The following is a 12,286-nucleotide window of genomic DNA, read 5'->3' as shown; positions in this document are numbered from 1 at the left end:
CAGCCTCTTCGTGGGTGCTAGCGAGAGAGGGGTGCAGCCAATCAGCGCCCAGCTTTTAGGCCCCTTTCACACTAGGCAACTTGTGGCTGTCACTCGGTGACTCTCTAAGTTGCCTACCATTACTTCAATTGGAGCCTTTCACACTACGCCACAGCGGTTGTCCAGTTGAGCAACCGGCTATTGCAGTTGCCCGCTCCGTCAACGAGTGACTGTCACAGGCAGTTGCCGTCACCCACCGTTGGGCATTGTTTCAAATGGGAGCCTTCATACATAGCCACCGTGTGGCGCAACTTTCGTTCTAATCTGTCCAGTGCTTCCATTTTACGGTAAAATACCCTAAACTAGGATAATTGGACCCTTCTTAGGGTAGTGTTTAGGGTAATGCATAAACTAGGGTAATTTTAGGGTAATCTGCGGTCCTATGGATAGGTGTGCTTGGAATGGTGCCAATCTGGTGGCAGGCTGGTTCTCTTTCATGTTCGATTCATGTACACAATCATCCCCGTGACTTGTATCATCCCTTCACCCTCCCACCCCATCCCCTTTCTCCCCAGTCTCCACTCACCCGTCTACTACGCGTACACGTTTTGGACCTTCGGACGGTTAGATCACAGTTCACACAGAGTCAGTCACTTGTGAGGACGAATCCACACAGAGCAGCCACAGTAGTGGCTGTAGTGTGTAGTCCTGTGTGTGTGTTTGGCGGTGGGGGGGCAATATTTAAACTTATGTATGATAAGCGTGTATTAATCAACAATTAATGGGCAACTTCGACAATCTAGGGTAAAACACTCGAATCTAGGGTAAGATTTCATGCACTGACTAATCTGTCACTTTTGTGACTTTTCTCAGTGTCCAGCCAGCTTTGCATAGGAAAGAACGTGCGAGATGGACGGGATGAAAGTAGTGGAGAAAATTAACACAAGATTTAATTCACGAAGTGGAAAAACACCCAGCAGTTTGGGATTCATCCAATGAACAATACAGCAACAAGAATGAAAAGAGGAACGCGTGGAGTGAAATTATTATGCACTTCATTCCAGACTTTGAAGGGATATCTCAAGCTGAGAAGAATGAAATATGTGAGTTAATAACAAACACCTGTTCATATGTATATTTCTCCAGAAGTAGCTACACCACAACACCATATCACCACGTCACACGTATTATCCTCCCCCCCCACCACCACCACCGCAACACATATAGCCCCACCAACACCACCACCACCACCACATTCTCTTCACCTACACCACACCTTTACATCACCAACCACATCATCTCATTTCTGTCTAGATATGATCTCGTTGAACTGCACCTCTGCCAACAGAAGCACCTTCTCCATGGATGTCATTCTTTCGACTAATGAGATGATGAGAAAGGATGCCACAACTCAGTGATAGTCACTGGTTGCTTGCAGTTGCCCGAGCCTTTCACACTAAGCAACTAGTGACCGTCACTAGTTGCCTAGTGTGAAAGGGGCCTTAAACCCGCCTCGGCGCCAGGAATATAGGTTAAGTAAACAAGGTTTTTTGTTTTTATAGTTAACTCTTGTATTAGAGGGTTGGACAGAATAGGGATGAGAGGAAGGGTGCGTGCACAGAGAAAGCAGGTTTGCCCTCGCGGTCAACCGGCGCCGGCCAGTTGACAAGTGTAGGCGTGCACGGAAGAAGCAGGTTCAAGCTTATCGGCGCCGGAAGCCTGCTTCAACCCACTTTCCGGTTTGCTCGGTTCATTCCAAGGATTCTAGGGAGGATATACGGGTTCAATGGGTGGGCTGGAGGAATTGATTAGGGAACCTCGCTTCCAACAGATCACAACACTGTTACGTTCACCGGTTAAACTGGTAAGATTGGCATCGGAGAGCCGGTGAACAATAACAATAAAAAAAACACTGCAGGTTCAACTGGTGAGGAAATGCAAAAGGGGTCACTTTAAAAGCTATTTTAATAACCCATAATGAAATTGACACATATATAACAAGAAACATGAAACACAGATATATAACATGAAACACAGGAAAATGACATACACATATACATATAACACAGTAATAAATACAACAATAAAGAACCCAACTTAATACCTAACAATAATCCTAATCCTATATAGAGGCAATGTGGAAAACACGGACGAGGGAAGTGATACTTATGCGGTGTCGCAGTGGTGAAATGCTGGGTGATGGTTGATCCCACGGTAGACCCAAGAGGCGTTGTGTTCACTGGTTGAGGCTTGGATCTCAACTGCCAATCCAGAAAGCCAAGAGCTGGCTCAACACTTTCGGTTGAGTCGAAAGGGCCGCGTGAATCCAACTTCGGGACAGTAGCGGGGCTTCATGAAACGGTGACGTGGAAGGTTCACGAGACGGTGACGTGGAAGGGAGGCGGAGAGGTGGCGAACGAGGTAACAAGCGGAGGAGGTGATGGTAGTAATGCATGTTACGGGCGGGCCGTAACATTTCCTCCCCCCTAAGACCTCCGTAATGGGCTCATGAAGGAGGTGAGACGGAGATCTTGATAAGGCGTCGGCGATGATGTTGTCCACCCCCTTGATATGGTCACTTGTAGATGGAAGGGGCGGGAGTGATCCGGCGTCCAGACCACTGGTTCCGAGGAGAGAAACGCCTTGAGGTGTTGGAAGGCTTGGTCACAGGTCGGGGTCCAGTGGAAGGGGACGGAAGTGCTGATAAGGTCCGTCAGGGGGGCGGCCAGGGTGGAGAAGTTCTTACAGAAGCGTCTGTAAAAACCAGCCATCCCCAAGAACCTCATGAGAGCTTTCCTGGTGGTAGGAACAGGGAAGCCAAGGATGGCCTCCACGTTAGCTCTCTTGGGGTGAACCTTGCCGTTCCCCACCACATGTCCCAGGTAGACCACCGTAGACTTCCCGAAGGTGGACTTGGCCAGGTTGATTGTAAGCCCGGCTTCCTGCAACCGACCCATCAGCCTCCGAAGACGGGTCAGATGTGTCGCCCAGTCGTCTGCAGTCACCACCAGGTCGTCCAGATATGCAGATGTTCCCTCCAAGTCCTGAGTGATGTAATTTATAGCCCTCTGGAAGGTGGCGGGAGCATTAGACAAGCCAAAGGGCATCACTGTGTATTGGTATAGTCCGAAGGGGGTGATGAAGGCGGATATTATTTGGGCCTCGTCCGAGAGGGAATCTGGTAGTAACCTTTAAGCAAGTCTATAGTGGTTACAAATTTGGCTACTCCTATACTATCTATAAGGTCCTCTATCAAGGGCAATGGGTAGGAGTCTGGCACCGTCACTTTATTTAATTTCCTGTAGTCGGTGCAAAATCGACTACTACCATCTGGCTTAGATGTTAACAGGCAGGAGAAGCCCAAGGAGATATACTAGGTTCTGCAAGGTGATGACAGAGCAGATAGTCTACCTCTTTTTTCATCAAGTCTCTTTTAATGGGTGAAATGCGATAGGCTGGTTGTCTTATAGGCTTGATGTCATTAGATATTAATGTTATGTCATGTTGGATAGTATTACAAACTCCTGGAAGGTCACCTGTGATTTCAGAAAAGTCTAGCAATAACTTTTAAGATCAGACTGTTGTGAAGGTGTTAAGGAAAGAAACACCTCATCAAGGTTGGACATGATTTGGCTGTTTGAGGGGCGTCCTTTAGGTGACGAGAAGAGGAATTCGATGTCGGACTCTTCCTCGGGGGCACAGGACCAGACTCCTTCCTACCAGACATACAGGTACAGCGCGAGACAAGTCGTCCTCTGGTTCTCTGGAGTGGTAAGGTTTCATTAGATTAATATGAACTAGTTGGGAATCCTTACGACGGTCAGGAGTGTGGACCACATAATTTAATGGACTTAGTTTTTGAGCCACAACATAAGGTCCCATGAACTTACTGTGAAGAGCATTGCCTGGAGTGGGGAGAAAAGTAAAACCTTGTCTCCTGGTTTGAAACTTCTCATGACAGATTTGGGAAGAGAATTCTGTTGCATTTTAGTTTGAGATTTGAGGAAGTTTGATTTAGCAAAAGATCTGACTTCACTGATTTTATTCTTAAGGTTACTGATGTAGTCAGACACACTGGGGCTTGAAGGAGTATTTTGAGTAAACCATTGATCCTTTAATATTTTGAGAGGCCCCCTGATCTGTCTACCATAGAGTAATTCAAAAGGGAGTAACCTAAAGAATCTTGAGGAGATTCTCTTAAAGCGAAGAGAAGGAAAGAAATACTTTCATCCCAGTCTCCTTGATGCTCCAAGCAATACTTCTTCATCATGGATTTTAATGTTTGGTGAAACCGCTCCAGACAGCCTTGGGATTGGGGTGGTAAGCCGAGGAGGTAACATGGTCGATGTTTAGCTCATTCACTATCTGTTGGAAAAAATGGCTAGTGAAATTGCTACCCTTGTCAGACTGAATTTGTTTTGGAATTCCTACCGAGGTGAAAAAATGTATTAGATGTTTTACAATGGTCTTTGATGTGATGTTCTTAAGAGGGAATGCTTCAGGGTACCTGGTAGTGGGATCCATGAGGGTTAACAAATACTGATTCCCTCGTTTGGTTTTGGGTAAGGGCCCTACGCAGTCTAGAATGATCTTTTCGAAGGGCTCCGTCTGAACTGGAATAGGCGTCAGAGGAGCTGGCACAAGGCGTTCGTTAGGCTTACCCACAATTTGACATATGTGACATGTTTTTACATAGTGTGACACATCCTTTTTCATTCCTGGCCAAAAAAATGTTGAAGAGCCTTCTTGTAGGTTTTTGGATGCCTAGATGACCTGACAATCCATCATGAGCTAGTTCTATAATGGCTGGTCTTACAGACAAGGGATGACAACTTGATGTGTTTCTGACCAGGTGTCTAGTTGTTTCAGTTCAGGAGGTCTGTAGGCACGCATCAGGACTCCTTCCTGATAATAAAAACAAGGCAATTTAGACATATCCTTTGTCTCACTGGCCACATGTCTGATCTTAGCCAAAGTGAGATCCTGTTCCTGAGCATTAATCAAATTCTCCTTTGAAATGATGTTATTATACAAGTTGTCAGTAGAGGCAATCATTGGTGGAGGAGGTGATGAAAGGGCAGGGGACTTGGACTGAGACCTGGTGACTGCACACACTGGGAAGAAGTGAGGGATGTTTCGTCCAGGGTCTTAGTGGGACTTTCTGTTAAGGGAGAATCAAGAACAATTAAGTTTGGAACAGCCAAGTTACCCGCAAGATCATTACCCAGTACAAGATGTACCCCGGTACTGGCAGTTCACCAGGTTTAATGGCTACCTCAACCTCTCCTGAAATGAACGGGCACTGTAAGCTAATATTAGCCAAAGGATAGGAGAGCTGTGATTCGAGACCTGTAAGGATCACCTTCTCCCCAGTGAAAGCCTGTTTGATGTTAGGGATGACATCTTCCCTTAAGATGGATTGGGCAGCACCTGTATCACGCAGAACCTTGATATTTATTGCCTTGTCTTTACCATCAGTCAGGGACACTTTACCTTGATACATGTACGAGTCATAAAGTTCTAGAGGAGAGTTGACAGGGTTAGCTAGGGCCACTGGTTTCTTGTTCTCAAATGTGTTAGGTCTAGGGACACAAAAGAAAATTGACGTTGAGAACCCTTGCAATTTGGGTGTCTACATTTCTGGATCGTGTGACCTGGCTTCTTACAGTATGTACACCAGGGGGAATTATATGCATTTGGCGAGAATCCGGTTGGCTTACCACCCGCGCCCCAAAACCTTCCCCAAAGGAGGACCTAACATTAGACAGTGAACCACGACCTCTACTACCCAGGGATCCCATCAACAAAGCAAACGCATCAGCCACTTTAGCGGCAGACATAAGATCACTCTCTCCCGTTCTTCCACATGCCTCAGAATATTAAAGGTAACTTGTTCTTCCATTCTTCCAGGACCATTAGATTGAGCAACTCCGAAAAGGTGGTAATGTTAAGGGCGGCTAACCATTTCTTAAATTGTCTTAGTTTCTCACTAGCGAATTCAACATAGGTGTGAGACTCTGGTTTCACATACTTTCGAAACTGTTGTCTGTATCCATCAGAAGTGATAGAGTAGGCGTCTAGAATGTTACCTTTGATCTCTTCATATTCTACCTCATCACTAAGGCCGTTGTATACCCTATAAGCTTTTCCTACTAGCTTAGGGACAAGGAGAGACACCCACTGATCCTTGGGCCATTTATTCCTATTAGCAATGCTCTCAAAAGCGCGAAATGACCCGTCAACATCAGATTCATCAAAAGGGGGAACTAGCGGAGCAGCTGTAGCAGGATTAAAGCTTGCTAACTGTTTCTTTATATCTATTTCTTCCCTCTAAACTTAGCGTCATTTCGTAGGGCTAACTCCTGAATTTCTAACTCTTTCTCCTGCCTTCTAAGTTGTAACTGAAATTCTCTCTCTTCTTTTCTGCCTGTAGTTGCATTTGTCTTTCCTGTAATTCTCTCTCTTTATCTTTATCTTCTTTTCTGCCTGTAGTTGCATTTGTTTTCCTGTAGTTGCATTTCTTTTCTTCTTTTCTGCCTGTAATTGCATTTGTTTTTCCTGTAGTTGCATTTGTTTTCATGCATCCGGTATTCTAGTTTAAGCTTCTCAATTTCCCATTGACTTATCCTACTCTTATCCTGTTCTTCCTGGGGACTGTGTATTATAGTCCTCGTAGAGGCTGACATGGGAGTTAACTCTTCTATGGCATTTCCTAGCAACTGACCTTCTTGCACTAGATGTTCAACAACTACATTCTTAATGACCTCTTTAGTCATCTGAGACGTGATGGGAACATCAAAATGTTTAGCGATGGTCTTCCATTGGTCCTTCTTTATATTAGCATATTTAAGTTGTTCCAGAGAAGGGTCGGCACAAAATCTTCAACGTTAAACTGAGCGGAAGCCATATTAAATAGATGTTAAACCACAACAAAAAAAAAAAATGATAAGCGAATTACTTAAGTGAGGAACTTGGCAGAGTGATAATAAAGGCAACCTTGAAATTACCTAGATTATACTTAAGTAAACACTTATGAGTACAATCACTAATGAGGGGTAAACTAGAGAGTTACGGCATTAAGAGGGATCCGGATTACTCTAGTTACGAGACTTGAGAGTGAGGAGCGAATTGTACTGAGACTTGTTATTGATAAGGAGGCGGATTAGTCTGAGAGACTAGTTAAAATGGCCGATTCTAACTAGCGAGAAAAATGATCCGCGAAGTGAGGGATTGAGGGTTCGCATGAACATATGATGATCCCAACACTTGGATAACACTTATTACACACCTGCCTATGTGCAAAAATAGAGATAAGTGCTATCGGTGAACACGCCTTTCTACCTGGTTTCCTGCTCTACCACTGCTATGCGATACCAATGAAAGTCACGAAGCACGTTTAACCCAAAAGGAGCCACTTGATCGCACAAAGGTAAATTTAAACCACACGCAGAGTAAGTCACAGAAAAAAACACATCAGAGTCACAACACCACAGAAACACAAGCAATCACAGAAAAAAGTCACTGGAAAAATGGAACACTGAACATGGGTTATAATGGTCCTGTCACGGTCGCCAATTGTTACGTTCACCGGTTAAACTGGTAAGATTGGCATCGGAGAGCCGGTGAACAATAACAATAAAAAAAACACTGCAGGTTCAACTGGTGAGGAAATGCAAAGGGGTCACTTTAAAAGCTATTTTAATAACCCATAATGAAATTGACACATATATAACAAGAAACATGAAACACAGATATATAACATGAAACACAGGAAAATGACATACACATATACATATAACACAGTAATAAATACAACAATAAAGAACCCAACTTAATACCTAACAATAATCCTAATCCTATATAGAGGCAATGTGGAAAACACGGACGAGGGAAGTGATACTTATGCGGTGTCGCAGTGGTGAAATGCTGGGTGATGGTTGATCCCACGGTAGACCCAAGAGGCGTTGTGTTCACTGGTTGAGGCTTGGATCTCAACTGCCAATCCAGAAAACCAAGAGCTGGCTCAACACTTTCGGTTGAGTCGAAAGGGCCGCGTGAATCCAACTTCGGGACAGTAGCGGGCTTCATGAAACGGTGACGTGGAAGGTTCACGAGACGGTGACGTGGAAGGTTGGCGAACGAGGTAACAAGCGGAGGAGGTGATGGTAGTAATGCATGTTACGGGCGGGCCGCGGAGAGGTGGCGAATAATAATAATAATAATAATAATTATTATTATTATTATTATTATTATTATTATTATTGATTATTATTATCATTATCATTAACAAGTCATTAATACCATTTTTATGATTATTTGTTTATTATTGTTATAATTATTATTATTTCATTATTATTATTATTACATTATTAGAATTACTACTACTACTACTACTACTACTACTACTACTACTACTGTTATGATTATAATTATTGTTATCATTATTATTATTATTATTATTATTATTATTATTATTATTATTATCATTATTGTTATCATTATTATTATTATTATTATTATTATTATTATTATTATTATTATTATTATTATTATCATTATCATTATGACAGATATTGCCTCTATCCCGAGCGGGTCGGAGCTGGTTACCAGCGTCCTTTGGGAACACATCGCGCTGGTTTCTGGCGCCGACCCGTGCTGGAAACCAGCGCCGGTAATCTGCTTTCTCTGTACACGCACCCGAAGAAGAAATCCTTGTGCAACGAGGCCGCAGGAGGAGGGGAGGCATGCAGTTAGCAAAGATCAGTAGAGCAGTTAGCATGAAAATAGCAATGAAAGATAGGGGGAAATACAACATTCCGGTGGTGAGAAAGAGGCTGAAGACAGTCAGTCTGAGGGGAGAGTTAATGAGAAGAAAAGCTTTTGATTCCACCCTATCTAATAAAACTGTGTGAGTGGAACACCCCAAACATGCGAAGCCTCTTTCTCACCGCCGGAATGATGCATCTCTTGCTATCTTTTATCGCTATTTTCATGCTAACTACTCTTTTGATATTGCTAACTGCATGCCTCCCCTCCTCCTATGATCTCGGTGCATAAGGTTCTCTTCTTTCTTATACTCCTACTCTGTCCAACTCTAATGCAAGAGTTAACCAATATCCTGCTCTCAGTCATCCATACTTTTTTCTGGTAAACTCCGGAACTCCCTACCTGCTTCTGCATTTCCAACTTCCTATGACTTAACTTCATTTAAGAGGGAGATTTCAAGACACTTATCCCTTTTCTTTTTTGGCTAACTTTCTTGGACCTGCAAGGGAACTGGCAATTAAGTGGGGGCTTATTTTTTCTTGTTGCCTTTGGTAGCTTCCTCTTTTACTCTTTATATATATATATATATATATATATATATATATATATATATATATATATATATATATATATATATATATATATATATATATATATATATATATATATATATATATATATATATATATATATATATATATATATATATATATATATATATATATATATATATATATATATATATATATATATATATATATATATATATATATATATATATATATATATATATATATATATATATATATATATATATATATATATATATATATATATATATATATATATATATATATATATATATATATATATATATATATATATATATATATATATATATATATATATATATATATATATATATATAGGAGGAAACAAGAAATAAAGAAATATGGATGTATGATAGTTCGCCAGTATGCGGTGTGTAGTCGTATCCAGCCATAAAAGAGATTAGGAAGGGCAGGAAGGTCAAAAGGAAACAGTTAATGACCCAGGCCAGTTGACCCAGGGCAGGCCGGGCAGATATATATAGCCCAAGTCAGGTAAACATTCTGTGGTGTTGTTGTCGTTCTTGGATGTTGTTGATACCACACGTGGAGTTCAGGTGAGCTTGTACTTGATTGGTGAACGGTACATTCTGAGGGGCGTGTTGTGTGGGTCAAGACACGCCCCCATAAGTTCCTGAAGGGAAATTGTAGAGGATTGGGGCAGAGAGAGAGGAGAGAGGAATCAGAGAGGAGGACAACCGCGGCTCTAAGCGGGCCACCCTCGGCTGCATAGCTGAGGGCGGCGTTTTGTACTTCATATATAACCAGCAAGTGGAACTATAAGTTGCAATGCAGTCTTTTGAGGTAAATTAGAATGGAGGAGGAATCATGATAGGAGGTTTAGGTATTATGTGGTATTAGTTTATTATGGTTTATGTGGTTGTACTTTGGTTCATAATGACGTCGTTATATACTTGCGTTTTCATCTATGAGTAAGGGAATTTATATATGGCTACCTACGTATGTGCATGTGTGTTTCTCTGACGAATAAGTTACATAATATATTTACTAGTGTGTAATTGTGTACGAAGTTAACGTGGTTCCATGTATGGGTACCAAGAGAAAGAGATTACTTGTGGGAAGTCACTTGTGTGGAAATATCAATATTTGTCATTATATTTCGTTGGTGTTACGTTGTCATTTTCGTGAACGGAGTCAGGTAACTATATGTGTATGGTAATATATTTGGTGGTACGTCACGTTGGTTGCTTGCATTCATATACCAAGTAAAGGTCATTCTCATATACGGGTAGCTGGGAAAAAAAGAGGTAATATTGTACGTACTACATCAAAGATTTACTGATAAAATAAAGTACGGTGTTCAGACATTGTAATACGTTATGAAAATATAGTGGACGATGTTGAGGTGGAATCCGTTCCAATGTGAGAATATGTGCGAGATTAAAGTAATTCTTAAGGATGTTTGTAAGGGAAATCGTGGTAATTGCAGTGGAGAAGACAAAAGAAGGAGTTGTGATTGTTGATTGTCGGCGCCGTATCGAACATCTTATGTATAGATATTATTTTTGTTAATTAAAGATAGAAAAAACCTTTGATTATTTATAGCCAGTAGCTAGAGAATTTGTGCAACGTCGTGCAACAGCTCGGATCACGACATATATATATATATATATATATATATATATATATATATATATATATATATATATATATATATATATATATATATATATATATATATATATATATATATATATATATATATTCTCTTTCTATTTATATATTCTTTTTTTCTTCTTTTTTTTTTCTTGGGAGGAGCGAGCTCCACACACTTCTTGAGACCTGTAGTGCGAACTCTCATGACCAGAAAGCAGTCATGCACTTGACAATGAGGCCGACATAGAAAACGCGACTGATGTTTCCACTAATTAATACAAACAATCAGTACACCCCAGGAAATGAAGTTGCTTCAATGTTGCTGAATAATTTTTCAGAGTGCGCTCTCTACAACACTGGAGAGTTTTAATCCCAAATCTCGATCGCGCGATTTGCAGTAGGCTTATATCGCTGGAAGCTTACATGTATTTATAATGAAAGCTGCAATTCCCAAACATCATAAAACATATATTTGCCGTGATTGTATGTAAATAAATCTTAGATACGTGCTGTATGGAACATTTTTGAACTACCATAGAAAGTTCAGTCACCATATATGAAGTGCGCTTTCAGAAATCAAACTCCCGTCGAAAAATAAACAATTTAAGAAGAAATTAACGCAACCAATTATCGCACACTCTGTGAAATACCTTCCAACAGAACATGTTTGTGGGCTTCAGAGACATTGTAGAAAAGACACTTAGTGACGCCTATTCACAAAGAAAATGGACCAAATACTAAATTTGGAATATTGCCAAGCGCATGATTGATTTCTAGTAATGAAGTTTCGCACCACAGCTCTCAAGAAGTGCACATGTGTGATGCCCAACTCCAAAAATCATCTTGATAGGATAATGGGAAGTGGAATTTTGTGCGTGCGTTGATCCATAAGTTGCGAGGTGATTTTTCAAGAAAAAAAAGAAAAAAAAAAGTGACTTAAAATGGTGCTAACTGTGATCAGAGTTGGAAGATGTATGGGTCAAAATTTGGTTTGTCATGTTTCTTTTCATAGTATATATATACCTTAAGCATAATACATCAAAACACTGTAAGTGTTTCCGCGATCAGCAATCCCACTTTGAAGTCATAAAAGGTACGGGATGTAACTCGAGGGGTTGTGGCCTCGCTTTTTCGGTGTGTGGAGTGTGTTGTGATTTCAGTCCTATCCGAAGATCGGTCTGTGAGCTCTGAGCTCGCTCCGTAATGAGGAAGGCTGGCTGGGTGACCAGCAGATGACCGTGGTGAATTACACACACACACACACACACACACACTCTCTCTCTCTCTCTCTCTCTCTCTCTCTCTGATGTCACCAC

This window comes from Portunus trituberculatus, chromosome 42 (assembly GCF_017591435.1).
Source record: "Portunus trituberculatus isolate SZX2019 chromosome 42, ASM1759143v1, whole genome shotgun sequence".
Classification (NCBI taxonomy): domain Eukaryota; kingdom Metazoa; phylum Arthropoda; class Malacostraca; order Decapoda; family Portunidae; genus Portunus; species Portunus trituberculatus.
This window is presented reverse-complemented; position numbering follows the sequence as displayed.